Raw genomic sequence first — 16,520 nt, forward strand, 5'->3', positions numbered from 1 at the left:
TTCATCTCTATTGGATCGATGGAATGGGTTCAAATGCTGATGAAAAGATCGGATCTTTCACGACTTCCTTTGCAGGGGTTCAAATGCTAATGAAAAGATCGGATCCTTCACGACTTCGTTTGATCCAATGCAAAAGATGCCATGAAATCACGTCATCGCATGGAACCCCTTCCTCCAAAATTTTCTGGGTGGGTGTCGTATAAAAACCTGGACCTATCTTGACAATTTTTAGTGGAAAAGTTTATATTCCATTAAGAACCTCAAATGTCAAATTTCAGCTAGTTTGGTCAAAAAATTTAGATAAAATCCTCAAAAACCTTAACCTTTTTTCTATCTGAAAGAGCTCATCTTAGACTACTTCTGGAATCTTTGTTGTTGAAAAATATTGCATAGTTTTGTAGTAAATGGCTACCTGCGAAATCCTTTTTTTTTTTTTTGTAAAAGCGTCCTGCGGTGCCAAGAACCTAATAATCTTGTCGTTAAGCGAAACAGAATTTTAATAAAATCCATGGACAATTTTGTGAGCTGTCAAAATTTTGATATTACGAAAAATATTGACCGTTTTTTGTCAAAAAAAAGGACAACACATTTAAAAAAATCTGTCTCTCTTAAAGTTAAAGACAAGCTTTTTATGTATTTAATAAGCTCACCAAACTATATGAAGATCGGTCAATTCGTTTTCGAGCTATCGTTGGAACTTGACCTGCGTATGGAAAAATGTAATCCGGTGCATAATTTTAGCGTTGTATCTCAATTATTGCGGACGCTAGAGTGATTACAACAGACGGACAGACAGACATGGCTAGATCGCCATAGCATTTTATCCTGATCACGAATATATCTATATATATAAAAGAGCTTAGTGAGTGAGTGTGTGAGTGAGTGAGTGACTGACATATCATCGCCCAGACGAAACCGCTGAAGCTAGAAAGCTGAAATTTTGACTGTGGGTTGATGTTGGTGTGTAGGGGTGAGATAAGGCTGGGTTTTTGGAAATTCGACATAGAAGGGTACGAAAAGTACTAAAAGGTACTAAATATGGTTCCCTTTGTATTAGGCAAACGGGAAGAGCTAGAATTCTGAAATTTGGAATGAGAGTAACTGATGGGGAGTTAAAAAGATGTGCCAAAGCGTTTTTGGAAATTCGACCTATAAGTGTAGGAAAAGTTACTACATTTGGTACCAATTGTATATTTTGAGCGGATATATCTACAATCTTCATATTTGGTAAGGGAATCAAGGTTGGGAAGTGGTGTTGATATAAGGAAATGATTTTGGAAGTTCGAACTTATGTGTACGAGTAGTACTAAATGGTACTAAATTTGGTACAATTTGGATTTGGGCGAACGGATAGAGCTGAAAACCTGAAATTTGGAATTTAGATTAATATTGAAATGTACGATTGAGATATGGGGGTATTTTTAGAAATTCGTACTTATGTGTACGAAAAGTACTAAATGGTACCAAATTTGGTACAATTTGGATTTAGATAGACATGGAAACCTGAAATTTGGAATAAAGATTACTGATGGAGTGAAGGATTGAGGTAGTTTTGGAAATTCTTACTTATGGGTACGAAAAGTAGTAAACGGTACTAAATTTGGTACAAATTGGATTTGGGTGAACGAATAGAGCTGGAATCCTGAAATTTTAAATTTAATTAAATTTAGAGTGTAGGATTGAGTTAGTCTTAGAAATTCGTACTTATTGGTACGGAAAGTACTAAATGGTACTAAATTTGGTACAATTTATATTCGGGTGAACGGATAGAGTTGGAATTCTGAAATTTCGAATTAAGGTTACTGATGGAGTGTAGGATTGAGGTAGTTTTGGAAATTCATACTTATGGGTACGGAAAGTACTAAATGGTACTAAGTTTGGTACAATTTATATTTGGGTGAACAGATAGAGCTGGAGCCCTGAAATTTCGAGTTAAGGTTACTGTTGGAGTGTGGGATGGAGGAAGTTTTGAAAATTCGTACTTATGGGTACGAAAATGAATAAATGGTACTAAATTTTGTACAATTTAGATTTGGGTGGACGGATAGAGGTGGAATCCTGAAATTCGCAATTACTGTTGGAGATAGTTATTGAAATTCGTATTTTCATACGAAAAGTATTAATGGTATTATGAATAGTGGCGGAATTCCGATATTTGGTATTATAGCCGCTGTTGGTGTGTAGGGTGGAGATATGGATGTGGTTGTGGATATACGTACAATAAGTGTACGAAAGTTACTAAATGTCACAGAGATAGAGATGAAGTTTTGGAAATTCGTACTAATGTATACGAAAACAAGTAAGCAAAGGTTATAGTCGGACGGGGCCGACCATGTGATACCCTACACCACTACCCCTGGAAATTAGCTTTCAGCAAATCAAACTTCCTTTCAGCAAAAAATAAACTTATTGTAAGATATAACTTTGTGGATTCTGTCATCTTATCACATCAAACTTAAATAATAATATAATAATTGTTCCACAAACATCCCGTATGGGTCAATGAGTGCACCCCGATTAATATTTCCTGATATGGGGACCTACAGTTTATCCCCGAGTTCGAACGACGTGCCCTAAGCCAACTTGTAGAGAATTTTTACATGACTGAAATACTCAGAAAATGTCGCCAACATTACTGAGGGGTATTTTCCCACCGTTGAATTTGAAGTTACCTGGCCGGGGAATCGATCAACGGGGACAAAATGCCCCTTAGTAATGTTGACGACATTTCCTGAGTATTTCAGCCATGAAAAACTTCTCTACAAGTGGTGTCTTAGTGCAAGCCGTTCGGACTTGGCGGTAAATTGTTGTATGTATAAATCCCAAAATTATACGCCAGGAGGAGGTTAGTGGGTGCGGTGCCTTCAAATTCACCAAAATTAATATTAAAAAAAAACTTTTACAGTAGCGACACCGAGGACATATTGAAAAAATGTGGCGACGAAGACATGAAAAGTGGTATACCGGTATTTTTGACGAAAGAATAGACAAAGTAATGGCAGATTTTTACAGTGGTTAGGGTAACTAATTTTTTTAATAAAAAATTAAAATTTTTAGTAACTATCCTTTTGTTGAAAAATCCAGTTGGACAATTAATACGCTTGGGCTCCACGTAATTTACAATAATGCACAAACTGGGAATTTCTCTGCCATGATAGAGACAATTTATAGCATGGGAGGAAAATGTGGTACTCCACAGAAAACCCATTTTATATAAGGCAGTAGCCCCGTTATCTACCAAACTCATTATTGCGATTTGTATCAGTGGAAAGGTCAGTCGTTCTTTTTTCATATGTAGGCTACTTTGGCGTTATATGCTCTCAAGGAATTAAAATATGGACCAACTATAAAATGTTTATATTTTTCATAAAAAAGTAATGGTCCATTTCACCCGTTAAATAATATCAGATCATCATCCAAAATTGTAGGCATCTTCTTCGACCTAAGGTCTTACCTCGTGCAAAATTTCGTGACTATTGAGCTATAATTGCGAACTCTAACGTGTTTATGATAACACTACAAAGAAATAAGAGGGTATGTTAGGCTGTAAATCTGTTATCTTATCATGTACACCGACACAATTGACATCAATAGAATGGTCAAGCGTTCCTCTTCCAAGTATAGCTTACATGCCCGGAATGTATCTTCCAGGAATAAAGATAAAAGCTGTATATTCAAATTTTTCACAATTTTCACACAAAAGTTGTGGTCCATTTAACCATCTAAATATTATATGATCGCCATCTCAAATTGCAAGCTTCTTCCTTGTCATATTCTCTTACCATATTTAAAATTTCGAGGCGATCGGACTATTATTGCGACCTACAGAGCAGCCACAAAATCGGATAAAAATTATGTTTTTGGTACATTTCAACCGCTAAATATTACACGATCATCACCAATTAAAATAGCGATCTATTCTGATGTGAAACCGACCTCCATACCAAATGGCGATCGGTCCATAATTGCGGCCTGGAGTTTGATTACAATTTATAATGGACAGACGGACTCACGGACGGACGGACACACATCTCAAAATCGCTTTATCTCGCCGAGATATGAAGATTGGTATACCACATTGGGGGTCTCCGACGAGTATTTCGCGGTGTTACATGAATTTTTACCAAAACAAACTTATAATACCCTTTCCACATAGTGGTGTAGGGTATAAATACTAAATCGCGGTTGGTATATAGTTTTGGATAAAAGGAAGTAATTTTTGAAACTTATAAATACTATAAGTAGTAAATTTGGTACCAGTATGGTGTTGCATGATGGGATATAGGTGGAATTTCGAATTGTTGTATGAGGGATTGTGTTGGTGTTTAGATACGGATTTTTTGAAATGCATACAAATTCTAAAATTAGGCTGAGGGCTGGATGATGTATTGAGAGGTACGAAGTTTACTAAATGCTATTAAATTTGACGTTGGGTGTAGTAATGAAGATGAAATTATACATTAGTGCGTGAAAAGTACAAAATTGCAATAAATTTGATATTGGGCTAAGGAATAGAAGTGAAATTCTGATATATTATTGATTTGCAGGTTCATTGTTAGAGGTGGTGGAACAATAAGTGTACTAGAAGTATTAAATAATACTAAATATTGAAGCACTGGTATTGGGTGAATCGATAAATGAAATTTGTTATGAGGATAAATGTTGAGATTGGATCAGAATGTTTATTTAAATCCGCCTTTAAATGTATGAAAGGTTTCTACATGTAACACTATTGACATAGGGTGAACAAGTAGAGCTAAAAAGGCCTAAAATAAAATGTCTCAAAAATTAACTGTTATATAGGGTAGCATCTTCTGAATAATGGTTTTCTACATTTTGATATCACAAATTCCAAAATTCGGTTGGAAAATGTGGACAACATTTTCAAAATACCGTTCTAATAAACCATGGACTGGAATTTCAAATGTAGGCCGCTGCTGAAGTGCAGAGTCCTTTTTTTGAAATTCTAACAAAACGTGTACGAGAAGTACTTCAAAGAAATTAAATATCAATTCAAATAGGTATTAGTACATTAAAATTTTCAGTGTTCTCCATTATAAATATTGTTTATTCCTTTTCCGCTTACGAAGTAGCGGGCATTTTGCTAGTATACTTTATAAAATGATTAGTTCGATCTGTTACAAACAGAAAAACAAACTTAATATACTCTCCATACTATGGTGGAGGGTATAAAAATAGAAATACAGTTTGCACAGTGGGCTTGGATGCAGTTTTCGCGATATAATATTTAAAATCAAAATTTATTGTAATCTTCGATTTTCTTGAAATTGTTTTTTTTTTAAACTACGAATAATTACAACAACTTCAAGTCATATTTTTTCTAAATTCTTAAAAATTTGTCAATACAATTTTTTTTTAAAATTTGTCAATTCAATATGTTTCCACAATTCCAACCGACAGAATTGCATAAATCACAATTTTACGTTGGCCAAATTGTGATTCACTAATAAAGCCTTGAAGACATATGCATTTCGATATTTTCAAAAGGAAAAACATACTCTAAGTTTTATTTTATAAAAAAACATCGATTCCGATTGTTCAATATATACGACTATTTTATCAACATAACATTTCATTTCATAAAACATAAAAAAGCTTTTTCTTTATTCTTTTCATATTCACAATTCACATTTCACACTCTTCACGATGACAAAGTATTTTGCCACAGCGAAAGCAAACAAAAATTTTTCCCAATAAATTTTTGATGAGCACATCATATTCACAATTCAGTTTCTTTTTTTTCTTTCTCTCTCCCCCTTTTGCTGTGAAAGGACATTTGTGAAAACTATTTACTTTGCATTTCCATTAAAGTGACATGTTTATATGCAAAAAGAATTCAATGGGGACTCTCGGTATTTGTTAAACATTCATGCATACTTATATTATGTATGTATTGATATTGTATGCATAAAACACATGTATACACCAAGTCAAGTGGCCTTTACGATGATATTCCAAGAATGTGATATCAAGCTGTGTGAGTGCATAGGTAGTACAAAATGTAAAATATGGAATGAAAAAACCTAGTATGTATTTGTTGTGCTTTCAACAAATTACAATCAAGTTTTGAGCATTTTCGAAATGGATTCTGAGAAAAAGTCATAAAATGTATCCTAGCAACGCGTTTAAATGTTTATTTTTAATATATTTTTTAATCGATTAGTTACTTAAGTGCAATTAATGTTTAAGATTGTGAAATAATAAAAACCGAGCATTTCATATTTAAAATATTACTCAAAAAATGTCAATGGAGATCCTTCTTTTGATATAAGTACATGATATTTATTTTGATTTAATAATTAATACATTCATATTTATTTCAAATTCTGAACATGTGACATTTAGATCAAACTTTGAAAACTACCTTAAAAACTTGTAAATGGCACACTGTAGAGAAACACAGGGAAAATATGACAATTACATCTGTTCTGTGGTTTTGTGGAAAGCCAACGATTACATCTCGTGAATCTAAACACCTGTAAAATTCACAGCTTCCGAGTGATGTCAGAGTACCGGAAATTTGTGTTTGAACACAAATTCATATAGATTTTGGTTTTATGAGAAATAGAAACAGAAATAGAAAATGTGTAAATCTAGAATCGAACGCACACGGGCATTCACATTTAAACGTATGTACGTCATTCAGTCAACGTTAAGCAACAGTACAAATTCATCACCGAACGACAGAATACGTTTTTTCGTAAAGAAATGGTAAAAAAACGAAATTGTGAATATCAATCAAACGTCACTGCGGTTTCCACCCAAGTGTGGTTGTTTCTATTTATTCTATACGCCAAACGTTGTGCTCTTTGCGGTTGTTGGATTTTTTCTCTGATGTTCAACATGGTATTTGTAGCATGGTTATTTTTCCTTCTGAGGTGAGTGGAGTGTTTGGGGAGGGAAAGGGTGGGGTGTATATAATTTAATATATTGCGTGCAAACAATGTTTTTTTGAACATTAACCAAATTATACTTTTTAAGATTGTCCCACATAATTAATTAAGGAAAATATATTTATTAAATATATATTTTACTTTTTTAATTATAATTGAATAAAATTATAATGTTGTAAAGCAATTACCCAGCAAAATAAATTGGAAGTAGTGCAATGTGGACTAGTTCTGTCACGGCATGTTTTGATGCAGTTCAACCGGAGTCGTGAAAAAGGCACTCCAGTCCTCACATTTTAACCGCATTTGGATGCAATCCAAAGAATCACATCCACTTGTCACATTTAACAACATCCGGATGCAGTTCAGCGGAGTCGTGAAAAAGGCACTCCAATTCCTCACAATTTAACAGCATCCGGATGCAGTCCAAACGGAGTCGTGAAAAAGGCACTCCGTTCGCTACATTTTATTAGCAGTTGTTAGAGATCCCTACATGTACATAAATCAGATTGTACATCTCTACAGGAAGCGGCATACATTTTCCAAAAAGAGATAAGCGTGTTAACATTTCCAAACATTTGTTAATACAAACTAAATAATATTTAATATATAAATAATATTTAATTTGTGAACAATTTTCCGGCAACTCACGAGAAGAAAATTTCCGAATGGAGTGCTGTTGGAGTACATGTTGAAATCTTAAATCTTAACTGGTGATATGAAAACAACCCATTTAGCAAACAGTTCAGCTTGGAACAAATGCAAGCGGAGGAAACACGCATGTTTGCGATTGAATTCAATGGAGATTTTTCATAATTTGTGTTAATGTAATAAAGTTCTTAATATTTTTGTTTTACACAAATAATAAATGCATTTTATTTGTTCTGGGATATTTTGTAATGGCTTGCACACATTCCGCAGAATGTATCAAAACACGTGCTTTGGACTGCCTCCTATTCTACCCCAAAGGGTTAGTTAAAATGCAATGCCAAAGGATCAGTTAAAATGCAGTGCCAGAGGGTCAGTTAAAATTCAGTGCCAAAGGGTCAGTTAAAATGCAGTGCAATGGAGTGCCTCTTTCAGTAGTCACGCTCTTGTAAAAATCATGAGTGAAAATGCATAATTTGATGCACTTCCAGATCACTTGTACATATCATTTAACTGCCTCTTTGGAGGCAAACTTTTTGCTGGGTACATGTAGACGAATTATTCGGGATATTTGGCAAATATTTAGCTAGGCTCATCCACAGGTTTCTGCTTTAGTTTGAAGTATAAGCAGAAGTATACGTATGTGACAAACATTTCAAGTCGACCGAAACAAAATTGACTGAGATATGAGCATTGAAAGCGAAAATTTCGTTGTGTTTTGTATAGGGATAAGCAACCGAAGTCAGAAGTCAGCCGTTTTTTTTTTATATTTCGACATTAATCAAAATTGACTTGGACTTTATAACCAAAACGTGAAAAAATGAATAGGCTTTGTGTTCTGTGGACCTCCGTATCCACAAAAAAGATTAAGTCTCCGATTAAGATTGCGTTCTGTATCATTATTCCAACGTTTAGATGGACAGACGGCCTGCGCACGGACACACATTGCTGCCGACGTAACAAAACGCGCAGGAGACAGAAGTCCCAAAATGAATTGTGGGTGTTATGATCGTCCAAACCGCTGTCATAAGGGATATTGGATGTTCAGTAAATTTTTAGTAAAAAGCCGACATTAAGTCTCGGCTGAAGCCCGGGTACTTACAGAACATTTGAAACCATTAGGTTCCCTGTCCTAAGGGAATGAATGATACCAAGCAACGGTCTTGACCGGCATCAACAAGGCAAAGCACATAAATCATGGTCCCTCTTTCATCTCAATTGAACACTGATCTCCCCATAGTGTCACCTGGGGAGCTACCTTTAACACCCGTTAAAGGTAGTGAGCTAAAATGTGCCGCGCGTTTACCCATAAGGACGTTAAAAACTTGGGTTGGGCATTTTGCTAGTAACCATCCCTCCAAAAACAACATACAACGAAAAAACAAAAGAAAAGAAAAACAAACCCCTCTAAAGTTGATGACCCCCCGCAAATGTTTTGCACCTGGAATGTTCTCAGTCTTTATAGAGAAGGCGCAGTTTACGCACTGGCAGGTGTACTTGAAAAGTATAAGACCGATATAACAGCCATACATGAAATACGAAGAATTGAGAAAGGCGTCACAACAACAAAAGGCAACCACCTGACGAGCTTTGGCAACCACCAAGCGAAACGGTCCGTAGGGTAAGTGGTTGAATGTGTGTTGTGGTATAACGCTAGAATTCATTTTTCAATACAAAACTCCTTAGGCCATGTTAGCTCGATTAATCCATAAATGATAAACTTTCATAAATAATTGGCCTTCGTCCTAAAAAGACAATAAAAAATAAACAAAATGAGACGCACTCTATTATAGCTACTATGACACAAAGCATGAGTTTGGTTGCGGATTTGTAGTTGGTCGGCGGTCAAATCATCTGGCCTCCAGCTTTACCCCAGCGAATGAAAGACTTGTCACAATGCGAATAAAAGCAAAATGTTTTAATACTAGACCAAAGATATATTCCTTACTTACACATTTGTTCCATAAGCCGAACTAAGAAAAGATCTCCGATTCTCTCTGTTTGTTGCTTCGCTTTCTGGAATACCGTGCCTTGTCATTTCTTCATCCACTTGTTTGTTCCATCTAAGCTTAGGCCTGCCAATTCTGCTTGCACCGCCATGTGGGACGTATTCATTCTTATGATATGGCCTAGCCAACGCAATCGTTGCATCTCGATACGTTTATCTATACTGATGTAGTTGTATAGCAGATACAGCTCGTGGTTCATACGACGTCGATATGCACCGTCAGCGCAGATTGGTCCGTAGATCTTTCGAAGAATTTTTCTCTCAACCACACCAAACACTGCCTTGTATGCTTGCGTAAGTACCGAGGCTTCGGAACCATGCATCAGCACGGGTAGTATCAGTGTTTTGTAAAGTGTTATTTTTGTTTTACGAGATGTGGCAAAAAAAAAAAAAAAAAAAACAAATGGATTAGGATAAGATCTCAAACGTTTTGCGGGGGAGGTACCTAAAGGAATGGACCGACATAGTCTATTTTGGAAGTGTGTCTTATTTTAGGAGTCATTCCACTCGATAGGACCATTACTACTAGGAGTACCTTCGGTAAATTTCCACAGGATTCTCGCACAGACCCTTAACCGCACTTAAAGAAAAATGTGCACCATTTGTGTGCGTGATACCCTAGGGAATGTGCCGATAGAGCCCTCTTTTGAACCTAAACTAAGTTTGGACAACATATTTCGAGATCAAAAGTTTGCACCAAATCGATTGATAGGTTTATGAGATATTGCGCTTACCGGCAGGAGTAGACCTATAAGCACCATCTTCGAATTTCATCTAATACTCCAAGAAATATTACATACATACATATGTTCCCATAACATCCCGGAAGGGACAAGGGTGACTCGAAGAAATATTACGATATGCAAAGTGTGGGCCACCGCAGTATTCGGTTCGGGAGTTGTGGTGCGCACTATCCACACACATGCTGGCCGTAGGGGTTTTTTTACAGTTTTCAGCTCAATTTTTCTAGAAGTATGGTCTTGTCACTTAAAAAACTTGTACCATCGTAATAGGGACCTTGAGCACAACAGGTTGCAAGAAAAATCAAAATGATTCGAGAGGAGGTCCTAATCTACACTGTTCCGAAATTTTGTGTGGGAGGTACCCGAAGGAGTGAACCGATGGAGTCCATATTGGAACATTATCTATGTCTGGTAGAAATATAACGATCTGCAAAGTATGGTCCAAATCGGTTACTACCTTTAAGAGTTATCGCCACATTTTATGTCGAAACATTTTGAGTTTATCCGTTCAAGAGTTACCGCACGCTCCATTCACAACAGCTTTAAGGCCATTTTCTCAAGAAGTATGGACTTGCCCCTGAAAAAACTTACACCATTGTGTAATGCAATGAATACAAGTTGTTACAACAAAAATCGGAGCGATTCGAGAGCAGGTCCTAAACTGAACTTTTCGTAAATTTTGTGTGGGAGGTACCCGAAGGTGTAGACCGATAGAGTACATATTGGAATATCACCTACGTATGGTAGAAATTTCAGGATGTGTAAAGTATAGACCAAATCCGTTACTTCCTTTAAGAGTTATCGTGCGCACAATTTTTCCGAACATTTTCGAACTTTTGTGTTGGAGGTATCTGAAGGAGTAGACCGATATGACCCACATTAGCAGATTCCCTTTCGTCTTTTGCAAAGATATCAGTCACTTCCTTTAACGAACGACCCATGATGTCAATGTCATCGGCATAAGCAAGTGACATATGGCTGTTTGTATATGGTAACATGGGGAGGGTGTGCCACGTTTTTGTTCAAAATGTTCTAATATCAACACCGTTAAAGTTTTATCAAATATTATTTTTGTAAATAATATAAGCATATCTTGGCTATAAGTTTTGATATATAAATTTTTATAGTTTGGTTTTTAAATTATAATTTTTGAGAATTTACAAAACGTCTAAAAAGTGGCAAAGCCGTCCCACCGACGTGAATGCCTACGTCAAGGGACTCTAAAACTTCATTTCCCATACTTCTTCCTTGAATATCAAAATTTTACAATAAAGGGAAGTTTTATCTATTGGAAAATCAAAAATTATACTAAAATTTACAAAAAGAAACATATCCTAGCATTCAATTGAGGTTGGTATGTTGAATTTAGATACAAAAGATATAGTATACGATACGTAGTGTGGTATATCTGTAACATAAACAACATAAGTTACACCGACAAATTTCTCACATTCTCACCCCAACATATTTCATAATATGAATAATTTGGCATTTATAATTAATTTTTTAATACAAATTATTTGGATTTCTATTCTTTAGAAGTTGTCTTTTAACGGTATAAGATATAACAAAATATAACTTCCATGAACTTTTTTCGCAATACCCTGAAAAACACAAAACTGCTTGCAACCTCAATCATATCTTTGATACAAATGCCAGCTTTTGGGATATGATAGATCTTCGCTAGACTCACGGCTTTTAACGGGTTTTTTTAGCATTTGCAGTTTTAAAGAAAATCTGCGATGGCAAAGCCGCCCCACGTTACCATACATCGTGCCACTCCTTTTGACCTTCGCATCTCGTATAACCTTTTCCAGCAGAATGTTGAATAAGTCACACGAAAGGCCGTATCCTTGCCTTTTGGTACTAAAATCTTCGGAGAGGTTCTTTCCTATTTTAACTGAGGACCGAGTATCACTTAATGCCATTCTACAAAGCCGAATGAGCTTTGCTGGGATACCAAATTCAGACATGGCTTAGTTAGTAGTTACAGCATACAGTGTTGCCTCCTTTCTTGTGACAGGTCACAGGATGCTCAGGTTCCAATCGTCGGGTACTCGTTCTTCCTGCCAGACGGTGTTAACTAGCTGATGATGGTGCTAACATCTTATGGTGCTAACACCTTATCAGATCGGCTGGTGCTGATGCACATACGAGTTATTGCGAGAAAAGGAGAGAGGAGAAACGTCTTTTCGGCAGGAAAAAAAGAGAGAAATGGGAAAGCGGGACAGTGAAAAAATCGAGATGTACAGGAACCAGAATGAAGTCCAAAAATTCTACCAAAGAGTTAAACTTTAAACTGATGGCTTTGGTACAGGCACATCCTTTTCTAAAGAGACCAGCAAAGTAATTTGGTAACTGATACTGATAGTGTGCTCGAGATATGGAAAGACAATTTTCCATACTGTTGGTATTCAACATTAACGAAGAAACGGAAGATACCACAGATCCAATCCCAGTATATGGTATTGAATGTAAACCGCCCGGCCAAGATGAGGTAAAGACTGCAATAAGCCGGCTAAAAAATAATAAAGCAGGAGGAACCGATGGCTTACCAGCCGGGCTGTTTAAACCCTGAGGCGACACGCTGATAAGGTGTACTCCTTGTACCGATAATGTACAAGCGCAGTGGCAAAGAATAGTCCACTCCCTTCAGACTACCGCAAAATCTATACTTGGGTACCAAAAACCTCCACCTAACAATTTATGGTATGATCAGGAGTGTCGTAAGTCTAACGAAGAGAAGAGCGCGGTATACAAAGCAGCTCTGCATTTAGTAGCAACACGAAGCGCGAAAGAAACTTATCGGGAGAAGAGGAGAGAGGAGAAGCATATTTCAGGAAAAAAAGAAGGAGCAAGAAAAAACGTGAGCGTGAGAAACTCGGGATGTTCAGGAGTCAGAATGAAGTCCAAAGATTTTACCAGAGTGTAAAACACCAGACTGAAGGATTTGGTTCAAAACCAATAGGAAATGACAAATTTAAATCTCTACCATCTAGCCAAAGTGAGGTTATGACAGCCATTAATCGGCTGCAAAACAATAATGCAGCAAGATCTGATAGACTTCCCGCCCAACTGTTGAAGACCTGTGGCGAAATGCTGATAAGGAGTATGCATCAATTAATTTGCAAAATTTGGCAGGAAGAAAGCATACCCAACGATTGGAACCTCAGCCTACTATGTCCCGTACACAATTTCTTACCGGAGACAAGGCGGTTTCTACAAGTTGCAGAGGCATAAGTCTTCTTCTCATCGCATACAAAGTGCTGTCGAGCATACTGTGTGAAAGTCTAAAACCCATGGCAAATCAACAATTGAATAAATCTTCAACGTTGGAAGTTTCACAGTCACACGCTGAGGACATATCTCCGTAGAATACTATGATGGAACTAAAATATATTAAATATTCGACCTAATTTCGTTTTAACTATGGAATCAGTCCAGGTCATATCGATTCATTCATCGTGGACATTTATAGATTATTACCCTAGAGACAGCAAAGTGGTATATGTTACAAAAATCACAAAGACTTGTTCCTAATCAGTAATAATATGAAACAACAATTATGGAATATGCATTATACAGACATATTTATGTATGTTTATTATTCATATTAGGAACATAGCAACAATATTCATCTAATTCTTGAATATACATATGAAAAATTATGTTAAACAATTCATGGCGTACCTCACCCGCACACTCACTCATCCCATTAGGTTTAACTAAAAGTGTTCATGGTGTAGTTTTGAATATTGAAATTTCATTCACTTGTTTTCACACAATTCTCGTGATTTCATTGGCATGCTTACTTCCTCTTCCAACCATCAAGCGGCAGCCACTTACTCAAATTACTTCGTGTATTCTTCTTACGCATTTTCTTCATTGCGTTTGATGTGGGAACAGCTCATGGCATATTTAAAATTATTTGCATTTCGTGGTTGGGCAAATGCTTTCCCCAACTGGTGAATGAGTGAAATATATGGAACGGCCGACGTGAACGAATGTATGTCAGACATTAGATGGATGTTTGTGTGGCTAACTGAATACATATTTGATTGGTTTGCAGGGATTTTGAGGTGTCAGGTGGGCAAAGTGGGCTAACTAAATTAACATAAAAATTCTTTTCAATTTTTCTTCTTCTTCTTTTTGTACTTCTTTTCACGCTTCATATATTTTCAAATGCCTGCCATATTTGTTTTTGTCCTTCGTCCGCTTTTCATTGGAAATTTATTCAATTTATTTATTTTTTGTTTGGAATACGGTTCCTTTTGAATTTAATTCGATTTTGGTTTGGCAACCAGAGTGAATAACATAAGTAATGGTCTTAAGGCGTGTCTCACTTTCGTTTTGAGAGATAAATCTTTTTTCTCTAAAATAACATCCTTCATTGGCGTACATTCATTCCTAAAAGGGCTAAAGATTATTCGCATATTAAGCAAAACGAATTTAAAATAAACTGAAGTGATTTCCAAGGGAGTCTTTATCACCGCTGTTGGGGGTTTCTACGTCAATGCATGCCACATAATTTATAACTAACTTTTTTTATTTTATCGTGGTTTCCTTTTACTTTGATTTATGCATTAATATACTTCTGTGTTTTTTTATTTTTGCAGATTTTCTAAAGAAAGTTTCTCGGCAACTTTAAAAAGGTAAGTTTTCCATAAACATAGTAATAGCCTTTTTATCAACACATTTTAAATACATAAATGTGTTGTGAGTTTCAGAAGCCTACTTTATTATATTTTTATGGAAATAATGTTGAATGCCATGGGGAATACATATATACATACAAAAACGACAGGTTATGACTGTCCGGCCTATAAAATTATTTTCTGCACAATTTATTTTAAATGAAATCTAGCAAAATAAAATAAATAAAATAAAATTAAAATTCATTTGAATTTGAATTTGATGGCAGAGATTTATGATGTTTGATATTAAACTTGTGGTGTTATTTTTTTCTGAAAACTTGTATAGCATAACCATATTGAGTGTTATTGCCCCGCTGGACAATAGTTTTTATTTTTTAAGCGAAATACGAATGAAAAGATTTGTGTTAACGAAGCGGTATGTGAGGTTATGCACTTTTAAAAATTACGAGTTTATTATATCAAACGCATAAAATCGTATGTTTTAAAGACCCAAAGACCAACACCTAAAAATCCATAGAGCGATCAGGAATTTCTTAAGGCTATTGATGGCTAGTAAGCGTTTTCGAAAATTAGGCTCAACTTCAACGAGACATTAATAACACTGTTCAACATTTTTAAGGTAATCTTTTGCAAACAATTTGAGCTGAGGATTTTTTGAGAGTACAGGCCCAAACAACAAAAACCCTCGTTGGGTTTTTTTGTGTCAGATCCATCTTGGATTTTATGGCCCCCTCTAAACATGGTTAAATATTGACTTTTTAAAGCAATTCTGGGCTATATCTCTGAAACCTATGTGAATCTTCATCTGACCTCTGAAGCAAATTTGTAGATAAGGACAAGAATAAAATATTTGTAGAAATAATGAACTCGAAAAACTACATTTATTGGCTCAAATTTTATAAAATATCCAAAATGTCCATAATTTGTATACATTTCGCACCATATATCCAAAACATTTAATTTGTTCTTAATGTTTTCATTTGGAGAAATATTCGCTGGAATGTAATACACAACTCTTCAGAACATGCCATTGTTGTAAAATGACTGTATCAAGTTGTTTTCAGTATATTTTTAAATGACGATTTAATAAATATGTCAATAAAGTGGTGAAAACCGAAATGCGAGAAAAAGCTGTTAGAGTTTGAAACGCGTGTTGTAAAGGATATGATGCAAAATACCGCTGAAACAATATGAAGTAAGCATTTTAGAGTTTCAGAATGTTCTGAAGAATTGCTGAGAGCTTTATTTGGAAGATTTTTGCAAAGGGCTACTTGGTTCAACTCCCAACAGTTTAGCTAATACTGACCAGAATTTCAGCAATTATGTAAAATGTTCTATATTTTATCGATTTTGATGCCCTAGGTGGAGTTTTTCTTATGTGGTTTGTTCAAAACATAAGTTCCACTAGTTTAGGACTACAATATTGCCAAGGACAGCAAGCCAAATTCCTATTCGTTTCTGAGATAAAGGTCCGATAAATGCAAAAAACTGTAGTTTTAGCCCGGTTTAGATGAGGCCATAAAATCTGAACTGGATCTGACAGGACAAAACCCTA

The 16,520-nt window shown here is 35.7% G+C and overlaps 1 protein-coding gene across 5 annotated transcripts in view; it reads left to right on the forward strand.

Annotated features, from left to right (window-relative positions):
- Pde6 (phosphodiesterase 6) overlaps nt 1-16,520 on the forward strand; it is a 444,092-nt gene that overhangs the window by 139,562 nt on the left and 288,010 nt on the right. For all 5 annotated transcript variants that reach the window (XM_073961124.1, XM_073961122.1, XM_073961123.1 and 2 more), the window contains one exon: nt 14,927-14,962. The gene's annotated coding sequence lies outside the window, so the exon portion shown is untranslated. The remainder of the gene's footprint in view (nt 1-14,926; nt 14,963-16,520) is intronic.

This window comes from Musca autumnalis, unplaced genomic scaffold (assembly GCF_047663935.1).
Source record: "Musca autumnalis isolate F117 unplaced genomic scaffold, ASM4766393v1 scaffold_1, whole genome shotgun sequence".
Classification (NCBI taxonomy): Eukaryota; Metazoa; Arthropoda; class Insecta; order Diptera; family Muscidae; genus Musca; species Musca autumnalis.